The 12,967-nt window shown below is 41.3% G+C and overlaps 1 protein-coding gene across 6 annotated transcripts in view; it reads right to left on the reverse strand.

The window, feature by feature from the left end:
- The window catches only part of COLEC11 (collectin subfamily member 11), a 38,478-nt gene extending 26,810 nt beyond the window's left edge, over window positions 1-11,668 (reverse strand). The window contains exon 1 of one of the 6 annotated variants that reach the window (XM_017838468.1): window positions 10,637-11,668. The gene's annotated coding sequence lies outside the window, so the exon portion shown is untranslated. Of the gene's footprint in view, window positions 1-539; window positions 640-4,565; window positions 4,585-10,636 lie in introns of those variants that run through there. The other 5 variants (XM_017838467.1, XM_017838473.1, XM_017838471.1 and 2 more) reach the window with 5 other exon arrangements.
- Window positions 11,669-12,967: the final 1,299 nt, after the last annotated feature.

Genomic DNA, 12,967 nt, shown 5'->3' on the forward strand with positions numbered 1-12,967 from the left:
CATCATGAAGAATGTTTGTAAAAATTGGGACAAATTTTTCCTGATGTTGTTCTGCTGAAGTCAATGAATTCATGTTAGAATTAACTTACTGTAATCTGTGTTAAAAATATAAAATCAGGGCTTCAGGGTAAGATCAAAATAATGCCAGAAGGGGGCAAGTATGTTTTCAAAACCTTTAACTAGAGGGAGAAGGGACCCAGGTGCCAAATCTTTCACAATAGTTCTCTATGGCTTTTCAGTCAGTAGATAATAATGCTCAAGTAGAATTTTATCTTTATGTAAAATGTTGGTCAGATACAACTAAAGAGAATTTCTCCTGCAATGTTTTAATCGAAGTCCCTACTAGATTACAAGATCTCTGCTGTTTGCAGCTATAGTTTACAAAAACAGTCTGCAGTTTTGGATGTCATCCTTAATATATGTCAGATCAAATTTTCAGTATTCTTTACCTCCCCAAAATGCCAAAAAAAAAAAAACCACCACAAAAAAACCCCACAAAACCACCACAGAAACAAAAACACCACCAACAAAAAACTTACCAGGGTTCAAATGTAGGTGTCAGTTCTTCTAAAACCTGTGTCTAAACCATCTCAGTTCACCCCCATTCCCATAAAGCATTTACATGAGTACCTGATGCTATCCCCACACACAGTTTTATTTCTGTAGGAAATAAAACACCAAGGATTCACCATGAAACAGTGAATAATGTGAAGAATGTTGCAGCGTACTTTTATTTACATGAATAAATATATATTATGCACGTATGCATTTGTAATTTTATTTATGAAGCTTTAAGGCATTGCTTTTCTTCCCTTCTCATCCACAGAGGCTTAGGACTGGTTGCAGAAGTTGGGGTATTTGTGCAGTATTTAAGTGGTTAATGCCCATTCAAGCAACTTATGCTTTCCAACACATTATCACTCTCCAGGTGCTTGGAAGTTTTCCTAGGGGGGCCTGAGAGTTGTTTTCTTGAGGGCACTGGACAGGCTCAAAAGGCAAACTCAGCATGGGGAGGGTGGTCCAAGTCCTGCAGCTACATTTTTGGAGGCGTAGAGAACAGGCAGAAAGGACTATCAAGGCCCCATCTGATTATCCCAGCCATGGCAGCAGTGGCACCTGCCTTTTGCACAACAGAAATGCCACTCAAGTATTGATCCAAAAAGTGTGAAGTACCAGCTGTGGAACATCCTTAACTTAAAAGGATTTGAACCCACAGCTCCAGTTCCCCAGGAGAGTAATTGCTAATATTGGGTGGACACAGTGAAATTAGAATGCACTCAGGCATGCCACATTAAAGGATGGAAGGAAGCAGGGAAGAAGCCTGATGATGAAGCCAGCTCAAGCTTAGTGTGGTAGGACACTAGATTAAAAAGGGGAAAAATTAGTGTTCTCCCTTCCCTGCTTTCTGTTTTCATGTCCCACAATGGACTCATGTATAAACACAGGGTCAGATCAGGAATGCCCAGACAGAAGACAAAATCTAAGCAAAGCAGTTTATGAGGCTAGAGGAAGAGAAAGACAAGATAGGAGACTTAGAATGTAGATCACTAGTTGGAAAAACACAAAGCAAAAGTGAAAAACCAGAGGTCTGACAGAGAAAGGACAGATGACCAACAGCACCATCCCAGAGGGCAAGTGGACAGGAAAAATGTTTGCTTTTGGTTGCCACAGCATCCTACTGAGGAGAAGAAACACAGAGCAGAAACAGCTTTTGTCCCCCTTTTCTCACACATTAGATAAGTGACAGCTATTTTTAAAGGAGGTTCTAAAAAAAATGGGAAGCTGCCTAAGACTGTTGCCCAGTTCCTCCCAACGCTGCAAGTATGACACCTCAAAAAGTGAACCACAAGACAGAGCACAGCTGGCATTAGCAGATGCCTATTTATCAGAACAATTTTGTTTAGATACAGACCTCAAGCTGAGGCTAGTTATAAACAGACCCTTGGGTGGGATTTATCTGTTCAGGCTTAGGTGGTCAGTCTGAGAAAATCACCCTGAGCTCCCTGTATTACCAAGACAGAGAAAGGCACCTTGGTACGTGGATTCATTTCATCCCAATGCAGGATAGATAACTGACTCTGGAGGTACCTACTCATCGCCCAGTATGACTATCTCAGCCTTGTAGGTAGGTGAGGAGTGTCCTACTATCACTAATTACCTAAGTCAATCTATGGGTGGGCTAACAGCAGCCTGGCTTCCTACGGCAGTCACATACTACCCTCCCCTTCTCTGTACTGTCACCAACTGCCAGCTGATCCCATCATGAGCTAGCACAGGCAGTAAGCTATTCTTCTTTCTGTAATGTTGTTTTTCTGTTGATTTAGATTCTTGGTTCCTGGTGAGGGTAAAATGGCCATCATTCCTGCAAAAATTATGCCAGGCAAGGAAAGAAATGCCCTTGGCAGCAGCTGAGATGGCCTTCAGTGTGTTGCTAAACTGTGCCCTCTCATGCCAGAAGCATACAGAAAGCAGAAAGATGCATAAGTGAAAGAATACAAAGGATTAAATTCACCAGAAAAAAAAAGTCCAGCACATAATTAGGGTGGGAACATTTTAAAAGGAGGAGAGATATGGCAAAATACCAGGCTGCAATGGAAAATAATATCCAGCAAAAGATACAGACCATAGGAAGTAGAACGACATCAGGCATTTTGCAATAGCATGCAAGCTACTAAGAGTCATGGAAATGATCCAAGGGTGTTATCCTCAAATGACAAGTACATACTTCTTGGAATTATATCCTCAATATAACAAAACACCATGGTACATAAGCATGCATGATCAAAATCTGGCATTTGAACTGAGGCAGTATCAATGCAATTTCAACAAAAGGTTCTTTTTGTTCTCAGGTTGGGAAATGAAATAACACTCTATATGTGATCCTATGCTGAAACTTTCCTAAAGGTTTTCAAAGGCAAGTCCTGCCTGATCAACCCAGTGGCCTTCTATGGTGGAGTGACTACATCAGTGGACAAAGGAAGTGGTATAGATGTCATTTATCTGGACTTCTGTAAAGTCTTTGGCACAGTCCCCCACATCATTCTTCTCTCTAAACTAGAGAGAGATGAATTCAATGAGTGGACTGTTAGATGGATAAGAAACTGATTGGATGGTTGCATCCAGAGGGTTGTGGTCAATGGCTCAGCGTCCCAATGGACATCAGTGACAAGTGGTGTCACTCAGGGGTCTGTGTTGGGACCAGTTTTATTTAATATATTCTTTAATGACATTTGCAGATGACACACCTGAAGGATGGGAGGCCATCGAGAGGAATCTGTACAAGCTCAAGAAATGGGCCCATGGGAATACCCTTGGTTCAACAAGACCAATTGCAAGGTGCTGCACCTGGGTCAGTGTAACCCCCAGTATCAATCCAGGCTGGGGGATGAACAGATTGAGAGCAGCCCTGCCAAGAAGGACTTGGGGGTAGTGCTGGTGGATGAGAGGCTAGACACGAGCTAGCAATGTGCACTCAAACCAGAAAGCCAAACGTGTCCTGGGCTGCATCAAGAGCAGTGTGGCCAGCAGGTCGAGGGAGTTGATTCTGCCCCTCTACTCTGCTGTCATGAGACCCCACCTGCAGTGCTGCATCCAGCTCTGCAGACCCCAGCACAGGGGGGACATCGACCTTTCGCAGCAAGTCCAGAGGAGGCCACCAAGATGATCAGAGGGATGGAGCACCTCTCCTGTAACATAAGGCTGAGAGAATTGGGATTGTTCAACTTGGAAAAGAGAAGGCTTCAGGGTGACCTAATTGCAGCCTTACAGTACATGAAGGGAGCCTACAAGAAGATGTGGAGAGACTTTTTACAGGAGCATGTAGTGACAGGACAAGGGGGAAGGGTATCAAACCAGAGTAGGTTTAGATTAGATATTAGGAAGAAATTTTTTACTGTGAGGGTGGTGCAGCACTGGAACAGGTTGTCCACGGAAGCTGTGGATGCCCCATCCCCGGAAGTGTCCAATGCCAGGCTGGACCAGGTTTTGAGCAAACAGGTCTAGTGGAAGGTGTCCCTGCCCATGGCAGGAGGGCTGGAACTAGATGATCTTTAAGGTCCCTTCTAACCCAGGCCATTCTGTGATGCTACGATATCTTCAATGGAAAAATGACAGCTGATCTTCATAGCAATAGTACTACCCAATGTCCTTTTTTTCTTAGAGTGCTGACACACCTTTCCAAGTGCAGATAAGGGAAAGAAGGCAAAAGAAAGGGGAACCTATCTAAACAGCTCCCCACGTTAACAGAAAATATATGGTTGGTACACAGAAATGGTTCTAGAAGCAAAACGCAGTGGGAAAATAAACAGGGTTTTATGGGTCTGATGTGACTTAGTAGAAGCACACACAAAGACACACAATTCCAGCAGACAACTAGACATTGACAAAGTTCTCAGAAGTCGAAGTATTCTCACACTAAAATGCTACAGCAGACTTTCACTAATCAGTCTAATAAGAGTGGCAATAGTCATAACCCTATTTAAAAGGCATGCCAAATGGAACCTAGCTGAAAGAATATCTTCCAGTGGCAAAATTTCCTAAAGCAGCTCTTACACATACCACAATACCTGTGCTCGAAATCCTTTGCCATGTACAATGCACCAGTTGACAAATATTTTTAAAAACTGAAAAAGAGTAAAAGTGACTGTATTCAGTGCGAGATGCTTTTGACAATCTCATCTCATTTTGAAAAAGAAATATGAATTCAGGAAAAATAGACAGAATGTGTTGAACACAATTTGAAAACAAGCGTGTTTATCTGAATTCATATAACCTGAAGGTGCTACTTCCCTGACCTGTATACCATGATGCTTCTGCTACCAAAAGATTCTTTAGGATGACAACTCCCTTTGGGAATTTTTCATTAAAGTCCTTTCATCTAACCAACTGCCCTGAGAGATTTCTCTATTTTAATAATGTACATTTCTAGGGAATAATACAAGAAGTTATGTTAGTAAGTGATAACTACTGGCATCTCCATCTGCTTTGGTACTCGGCAAATTCTCTAACAATAGCAGCAGATGCACCTTTCACACAGCTAGAACATGACCACAGGCCAGCTGCGCACAAATTAAGAAGCTGTAGAACAGCTAAGCAGTGATCACTTGAACCTCCAACTTGTGTTCGTTCAGAATTTATAGGGCATGTACAGGAAAAAAACTAACACTGCTGTTCTGGTTATGCAGCTACCAGTAAAATAAAAGGCTTCAGAGGAGTTAAAGAGTACACTGACCTGAAATCCCAACATCTGCCAGTTGACTTGAGAAAAAGAAGAATGAAGGACAAAAATGACGTGTTGCAGTTAGTGCTGCCAAAACGATGGCACCAACTCTACACATAGAGGAAACTCCACGTACCCAACACTGCAGTTGCAACATTTAACATCGCCTTCCCTAAATTTAAGGAACAATGTGAATGCAACCACGTGTGAATTAAGTCTGAATGGCAAAATGCATGTTTAAACACAGGGTTGCTTAGGAGACAGAGTAAAAACTGTCAGACCAGATGTGGTGAGCTGACCTCGGCTGGATGCCAGCTGCCCACGAAGCCATTCTATGGGTTTTACATAAGTCATAAAAAGTAGAGAGACTAAAGACTTTTTGACACTCCACAATTATACAAAAGGCAATTCTGACACATGGCCTGGGTTGGAAGGGACCTTAAAGATCACCTGGCTCCAATCCCCCTGATGTGGGCAGGGACACCTTTCACTAGACCAGGTTGCTCAGAGCTCTGCCTAACTCAGCCTTGAACAGTTACAGGAATGGGGTATCCATAACTTCTCTGGGCAACCTATTCCAGAGCCTCACCACTCTTACAGTAAAGAATTTCTTCCTAATATCTAATCTAAACCTACTTTCTTTCAGTTTGAAGCCCTTTCCCCCTTGTCTTGTCACTACATGCCCTTGTAAAAAGTCTCTCCACATGCTTCTTGATGGCTCCCTTCAGGTACTGGGAGGTTGCAATTAGATCACCCCAAAGCCTTCCTTCTCCAGGTTGAACAAACCCAAATTGTGATGATATTGAAGAGGAAAAGAAGAAAATCTCCAATAAAGAGGTTTTTCAGCTGCAGCTCATAACACAGCTCTTGTTACATCACCTCACTTTATCTCTACATTAGCTTTAAACTTCAAGTTCACTGCACTGCAAATGCACCTGCGGGTGCTGCCTACAGATCTATTGCCCTGGAGTCTCCCCAGCATGCATGATGAGTCCTTCTCTTGCTCTGCCACATGTTCTCAGTATCTGCTTCCTTAACATTTCCTGAACGTAACTCCAGCCCAGTGAGCCATCGGAGACCTGTTTTCTCATTAACACCATTCTGACAAGGAAGCTCATTGAGACGCATTTTTCTTTTCCTATGTAATAAGACATTTTTTGCTGTTCCCTGGGCTAGGCCTTCCTTACATTCTTGTCTGATGTTTTTATCTTGATTGGCCATAATTACTGTGCCATCTAACATTTCCAGTTCTTTCACAAATCAATTTTTTAAAGCTCTTTGTTTTAATTCCCAAAAATTAGATGATCTCTTACAAATCTCTTTCTCTGATGATAATCAAAAATTCTACTTACAAGTAGAATAAAAATTATAAAATCACTTATATTGTTTTTTCCTTCCAAATTAGCAGATTGACCCTGGCATTCAGACCACATGGAGATCAAATCAACATCTGATCCATGGTCTCTTGAAGGCCCATGGATCATTTCTAAAGAGTCCACTAAAGATGCATAAATGCATGCCTATTTTCAGCAAGTATCAGTATCTGCTAAAATCATCAGCACTATAACAGGAGATTTTGGGGTGATCCACAACTAAGCCTGATAATCACTCAAATTAAACTGAAAATCTTAGAGTCTTGTCTGTAGGAATGTTTTCTTGTTATTATTTATACTTATTCTGCAGTTAGTAAGCAAGATAAAAAGAAAATAATCACAGAGTGAGCCACGCTTAAGACTAGACAAAGACAGGCACCAGGAACCCAAGCACACCTATGGACACAGCTTTACTCTTCAAGATCCCTACTCAAAACCCAGCCAAAATTGAGGCAGTTTCTCTTTCCACTCTCCATCCTTTGCCCACATTCTTCACCCCTAAACCTCCAGATGAGAGCTGCCTAAGTCAACACTACCCCTGAATCTGTACCTGTGGCCTCATCCCACGTTCAAAGCATCCAAAAACATCTCCTAACAATTCAGCCACCTTAAGAGGCAGTAGGTTCCTGTGGTTTTATTGGAAAACTTGAGTGCCTAAGCTTTTCTCAGTGCACAGACCAGGGATAGTTAACATCTTGCCTGAAGAGAACAAGACACTATTCTCCCACCTAGTCCATTTATGCCCATCAAGGAAACATACCCAAATTCATTCAATCTCCTCTAAGCACATGATGAACAGGAAGGATAGAAAACACTGCCATTCCCTTCTAAAACATGGTGGGGAGATGCCTCTCTCTTGCAAGCTAGCTTCTTATGCAGGCTAGCTTCTCATGCCAAAGGAATAGACTTCCCTGGACTGTTTAGACCTTCTCTCTTTTCTTGTATAAATTCAAAGCAGTATCAACAATTGGAAACTGCCTTGGGAGCTGTGGACACAATCCACAGTGGTCCCATTTCCAAATTACTATGTTGGTTAGTGACAAGGGCACCTTTTCAGCAGATGGGAGGTGGGGGTTTGAAGCAGTGCAATGAGCTGCATCTAGATCTCCTGCTTCCCAGGTAAGTGGTCCCGGACAGTACGTTATTACATGACAGCTGGGTAGCAGCAGTTCAATTTTCAAAGAGAACTGTAGAAAACTCTTTTCTCAGAGCCATTTTTCAAAGCCTCCATGCTTGAAGGAAAACTGGGCACACACATTCAAGGCAAGCTTCCACCTCCTGGAACTTGAGTTTCTCCAGGCACTTGGCACTAGAGATAGTGAATTTATCCACTCCTACATCCAGCAGAGGGAATCATGAAGCACCTCTCTCACAAACAATTTTCAGACAGCTGCTGTGGCCCTCACACACTTGGCTGACTGTGGTGAGTCACCTTCTTCAGCACTTAGGTCTCCTCCATTCACTCCATATAGCAGCTAAACATTGCTGATTCTTGGTCTGGAGCCTGGTATTGACCTTGCAGCACTGTGACACTGTTTGTTCATGTCTATGCTTCATTCATGTGCTGTACTATTGGACTAATGATTTTTTAACCAACCCAAACCATTCTATGATTCGTTGCAGAAGGAAACCAATGTAAACCCTAAAACTCCCCATCATCTGTCTTACTGCTCTGTCCTGGCCTCCAGGACACCCTATGGAACTTCTAACTAATCTTCTGAGACAGTTTTGAGGCAGTAGCATCCAAACAGTCCCAGCAGCTAAGGAACCTTGGATCCTAATGAACAAGTAAGAGACTGGTGCACTAATGAAGAACTTGAGCAGACCAACTTCCATTCTTTTCTTGTCTACAGACATCTTATACAACTAGAGGCAAATCACCCAGGACTACATTTTTCTGAAGAGACACTTATATGGGCGAGATGAGACCTTTGTTGGATTTTCAAAAACCGACTCTTTCTAAAGCTTCAGGCTCCTACTAGGTTGTTTGCCTCTTGACTTCAGAGTTCTTAAAAGATCTTAAAATTTAGCCATGCTCCCTTGCATTTTTCAGTTCTGAATACATAAAATGGAGCACGTTTAGCACAAAAGTTGGCAGAAGCACTAACAAAGCCTTAGAAACATTATTAAATATTCTCTCCCTTGTACAGTTGTTTGCATGGATAAAAACATCAAAAGGCTTTAAACCTTCTACTGACATATCACACTGTTTTGAAGGGTCCTACTCTCACGGCTGAAAAACAGGATGGCTCGTGTGCAAAACAGAAGGAAGGAGTCGAAATTTAAGAAGCTGCCAACTAGTTATTGACCAGCTGATGCCTTATGAGCCCAGTCTGTGCCTCTTTCACTACACTACCTTTTCCAAAATACATCTTAACACTCCTTTTATCAAGGGAAATTAAAATAGCCAGATCCTGACCATGCAGCTGTATGGGAAGCGTGGTTCAGCTGTGAAGTTCAGCCAGTAGTGAAATGTAGTGCAAAGCACAAACTACACTTCCCCAGAGAAACCATGAGAATATTTTTGGCTAAATTCTCCTGGTTTTCAGCCAAAATAATTTGACAGAAGAACTAAACTATCCCAGAGAACTGACACTTTACTTTAAAAAGGTATTTTGCCAGAAGTCTTCCTACTTCAAAAGGATTCTGGCTCAAGAGTTTTTGAACAGCCCTAAAGATGACTAAATAAGAGCTTTAGAAACAGTGTAAATTCACTCAAAAGTAATCAGAAAAAACAGTTTTGAACATAATGTACAGTTACAAATTACACAGTAGATTTCTGCTGCTTCCACACTGCAATTCTCTGCTGACTCTGGGACTATGCCATGTTTAAAATGCCATTTTGAACTATGAATTTAAGTTAAATATTTTCTTTCATATATTAATTCAAACAATAATTTCATTGTAACAGATACATCTAGTCTACAACATCAGCATACCTTACCGGTGCTGCATAAGTAACATACGTACATTTTAGGGATGGTATCATTGTTATAAGTGAGACTTTTAAATCAGTGTTTGTATTGTATTTTCTGATCACTGTAATGCCTTAAATGTTCGTGATCATGTAAACGATCATATAGATATGAAATATAAAAGATCTCAGCTAAAGAGAGGAAAACATAGGGCAACAGTTTTTACATTTGCCATATTTTAAAAATCTTTCAATACCCAAGGGTCAAAGTTGTAGTATTTCCAGTCCAGTTGCTCTGTTTCACTATATGGCAAGTAAAGTTGGGTAAGATTCTCCACATCTATTTGATTTTGCTCAAAAACAATCCCCCTTCAGAATTTCACTGCCTATACTGAGCACATATGTATGTATGCACAGAGGTCAGAATGGAAACTCGCAAATCCCTTATGAATCTCAATTTTTCATAGCTCATAACTGAAAAGCAGACATACATGCCCTGCTGCTTACCAAAGTATGGTTTATTCCCATATTCCTGCTCATTTAGAACAAGATTTTTTATCTTTATACATCCTTATATCTCATTAAGCATTTCTGCATAGTACTACTTCCAGCATGATTTGGTTTTCATTGAGATTGCTCTTAATTATCCAGTGGTGTAATTCCAGCTCTTACTGGACCTTCTGTCATGTTTCACTTCTGCAATGCCAGCCTTGCAGCTGTATTAAAAGATCACTTTTTAAAGCAGAAAACAGAGAACTGCCTATATCTGTTACCAGGAATTACAACCCATTAATGAAGTAAAATAAGTTTCAATTGTAGAAAAAGTTAAAATTCATATACTGTTTTGTCCTTCCCTGCTAAAAGGAAAGTGAGCTCTTCCAATGGCATTTGTACATTTTAAATACAACCCCCCTTAAACGAAACAGGAATTCAGTGATCTAAGCCACATGGGTGCTTCACAGTAGAAAGGTTCAGTGTTACCCGATAGATATCAAGCTCTTTTTTTCCTTACCTTCCCTTACTATTTGGGGATTGTCAATCATATTTTGTCTTACACAAGGCAGCCCCCTAACAAACACAGACTTTTTCCTCTACTTGCTTCTACAGAATTAAAGCATAAAAGTCTCTTACCTTATGGCTGCTGAGAAAATGGGAACTGCAGAACGCTCTGTGCCTGCAGGGACACTGCACAGATGAACCTCATTGCTGCTGTTTACAGAAGTCTGACAGTTTTTAATTTGAAAAGAGGTTGTCTTTTGCTTTTCGACAGTTCAACAAATCAGACAAAACAGTTGCAAGTGTTATCTGTAAACAGCTTCCTGTTTGAAATAGATCAGCTGTCCTGCAGGACAATAATTAGGAAAGAAGTGTGGGAAAACTGAAGAGGTCCATGATGTAAGCTTTTTATTTTGGGAATGTACTTTTTTGGGAATGCACTCTTACTTTCCCCTCCTCCTCTCTAGCAGAGAACCCCTTTTTAACCATTTACATCTATTCAGCTCTAAGTCATGCATGCACACTGCCCCAGCACAACACTTTTCTTGCTTTGCTTCAGCAGATATGAAAACATATGAAACACAGCAGCAAGTGTGAACATCTTGCATGGATAATTAACACACTCTCCCCTTACTGAAATTCTCCCTGTTCTTGCAATTGCCTGCAGCATTCTTGACTTGAGTAAAACATGCAACTATTTCAGAGCCACATCTCAACACTCCACAACAACCTAAGTGCTAAATTATCCACATGACAAGCATCTTCACAAATTATTTCATTTTGAAACACCTTTTGATATCACTTTTGTGATATCAAAAATAGCTTCTAAATAAACAATTCTGATTTTTACCTTAAACAGCTAGACTAGTTTGAGCCCTGGGTAAACCATAGTACTCCACATATGTTCAAGCAGGAAAAAAACTGGGGCCAGCTGCCTGTGGTAAGTGGGATTTTGAGAACACCCCCCACTGTTACAGAAGTTTATACTTCAACAGATATAAATGGCTTCTCTCTCAGTTTCCAGAGCAAATAGAGAGTAGCACTTATGACTATACCAATTAATACTCCCTAATGAATAGCTGCGATATTTGTAAGACAGTAGCTCTGATAGCTACAAAAAAGGCTTGTGAATTATCTGTCTGCATCCTATGACACTCTTCCTCCCTCACAGTTTTTCCAGCTAAGGTTTGAGGGGTCATGCTGTAAGCAAGCACCCAGAGGGCTGGGAGCCTGGGTAACTCCCAATATGTGACCTCTTACTAGAAGAACAGGATGGGATCTAAGGGCAGTAGCAGGAGGTTCTTTTCCATCTTCCACAGTCCTAAGATCAGGAAAGTATTAGAACACAGAAAAGGTTTTAGACTGAGACTCGAGGACGCTGCAGTAGAATCACGTGTGTGTTCACCTTATCACCTCTCAGATCCACTCTGGTTGAAGGTATAGGTCCACTCCACTGAGAATTTTGTGGTGGGGCTTGCAATACAAGCTGATGACACATGGTACTGATGCACTCTTTTCCTGCTTTGCTCACGAGATTACGTATCCTCTCTCCCCAGCCCTGGGGTGTGCAACTTCCTTACCCACCACAGCTCATGATTTTGCAGCCCACAGCAAAGCATACACTGACCAGCTTTGCTGGTAAAGACAAAAAACAGGTACAAAAAGAGGTAGTGATGTCTCATACTCAGGACTCCCTGAGGACTACCTTCATAAAGGCAGACCTCTCCTAAACCACCGTTTCAATGTTGGACTGGAACCTAGCTACCCACCTCCATTGCTACAGACTCCTGTATTTTAACACACACCAAATGGTCGTGAAAAGTTAAGAACCAATGATCACTTCCAGATCACAACAGTAAAGAAAGGACAAAATGGTAGAACATGAACATAACTGCGTAAAGAACACACAACTCTAATTTGAAAGTTTTGGGGATTTTTTTTTTACATATAAGCCCCATGAGTTCAGTGGGAACAGAAGGCAATTAGCAGGATTGGGCCCTTGCAGCACTCTGTTGGCAGCGACTTGCCAAGACAAACATTTTATGTAAAGAATGCAGCAAAGTGACTGCAGTCCAAGCCTTTGAAGATCATATTACCATGGCAAAGACAATTCCATTTACATACATATCTACTCTCCCTGTAAACATATGCAAATAACTTTGAGGCCAGAAAAAGAATTCAAGGGAGAAATGGAGCCATTCAGGAAAAGTTAGTAGAAAAGGTAGGATTCAACACTGGGGATGGAGAAGTGAAAACAAACATAAATTAACAGAATTCAAAAGGAAAGGGCAAACACTATAAATGCAGCAGAAGTGCTTTCTCTAGGAAAGGGAAAAATAAGTAAGTACATAGTTTTCTTTCACGTAAGAGAGAAAAAGGCATAGTCCCTATACAGAAGGGCATAAATAACTTTTGCCCACCCTGAAAGCCAAGTGGAAGCTGTGTAGCCATATTGCTTACATCATC

Source organism: Lepidothrix coronata, unplaced genomic scaffold, assembly GCF_001604755.1.
Source record: "Lepidothrix coronata isolate B3197 unplaced genomic scaffold, Lepidothrix_coronata-1.0 Scaffold342, whole genome shotgun sequence".
NCBI lineage: Eukaryota > Metazoa > Chordata > Aves > Passeriformes > Pipridae > Lepidothrix > Lepidothrix coronata.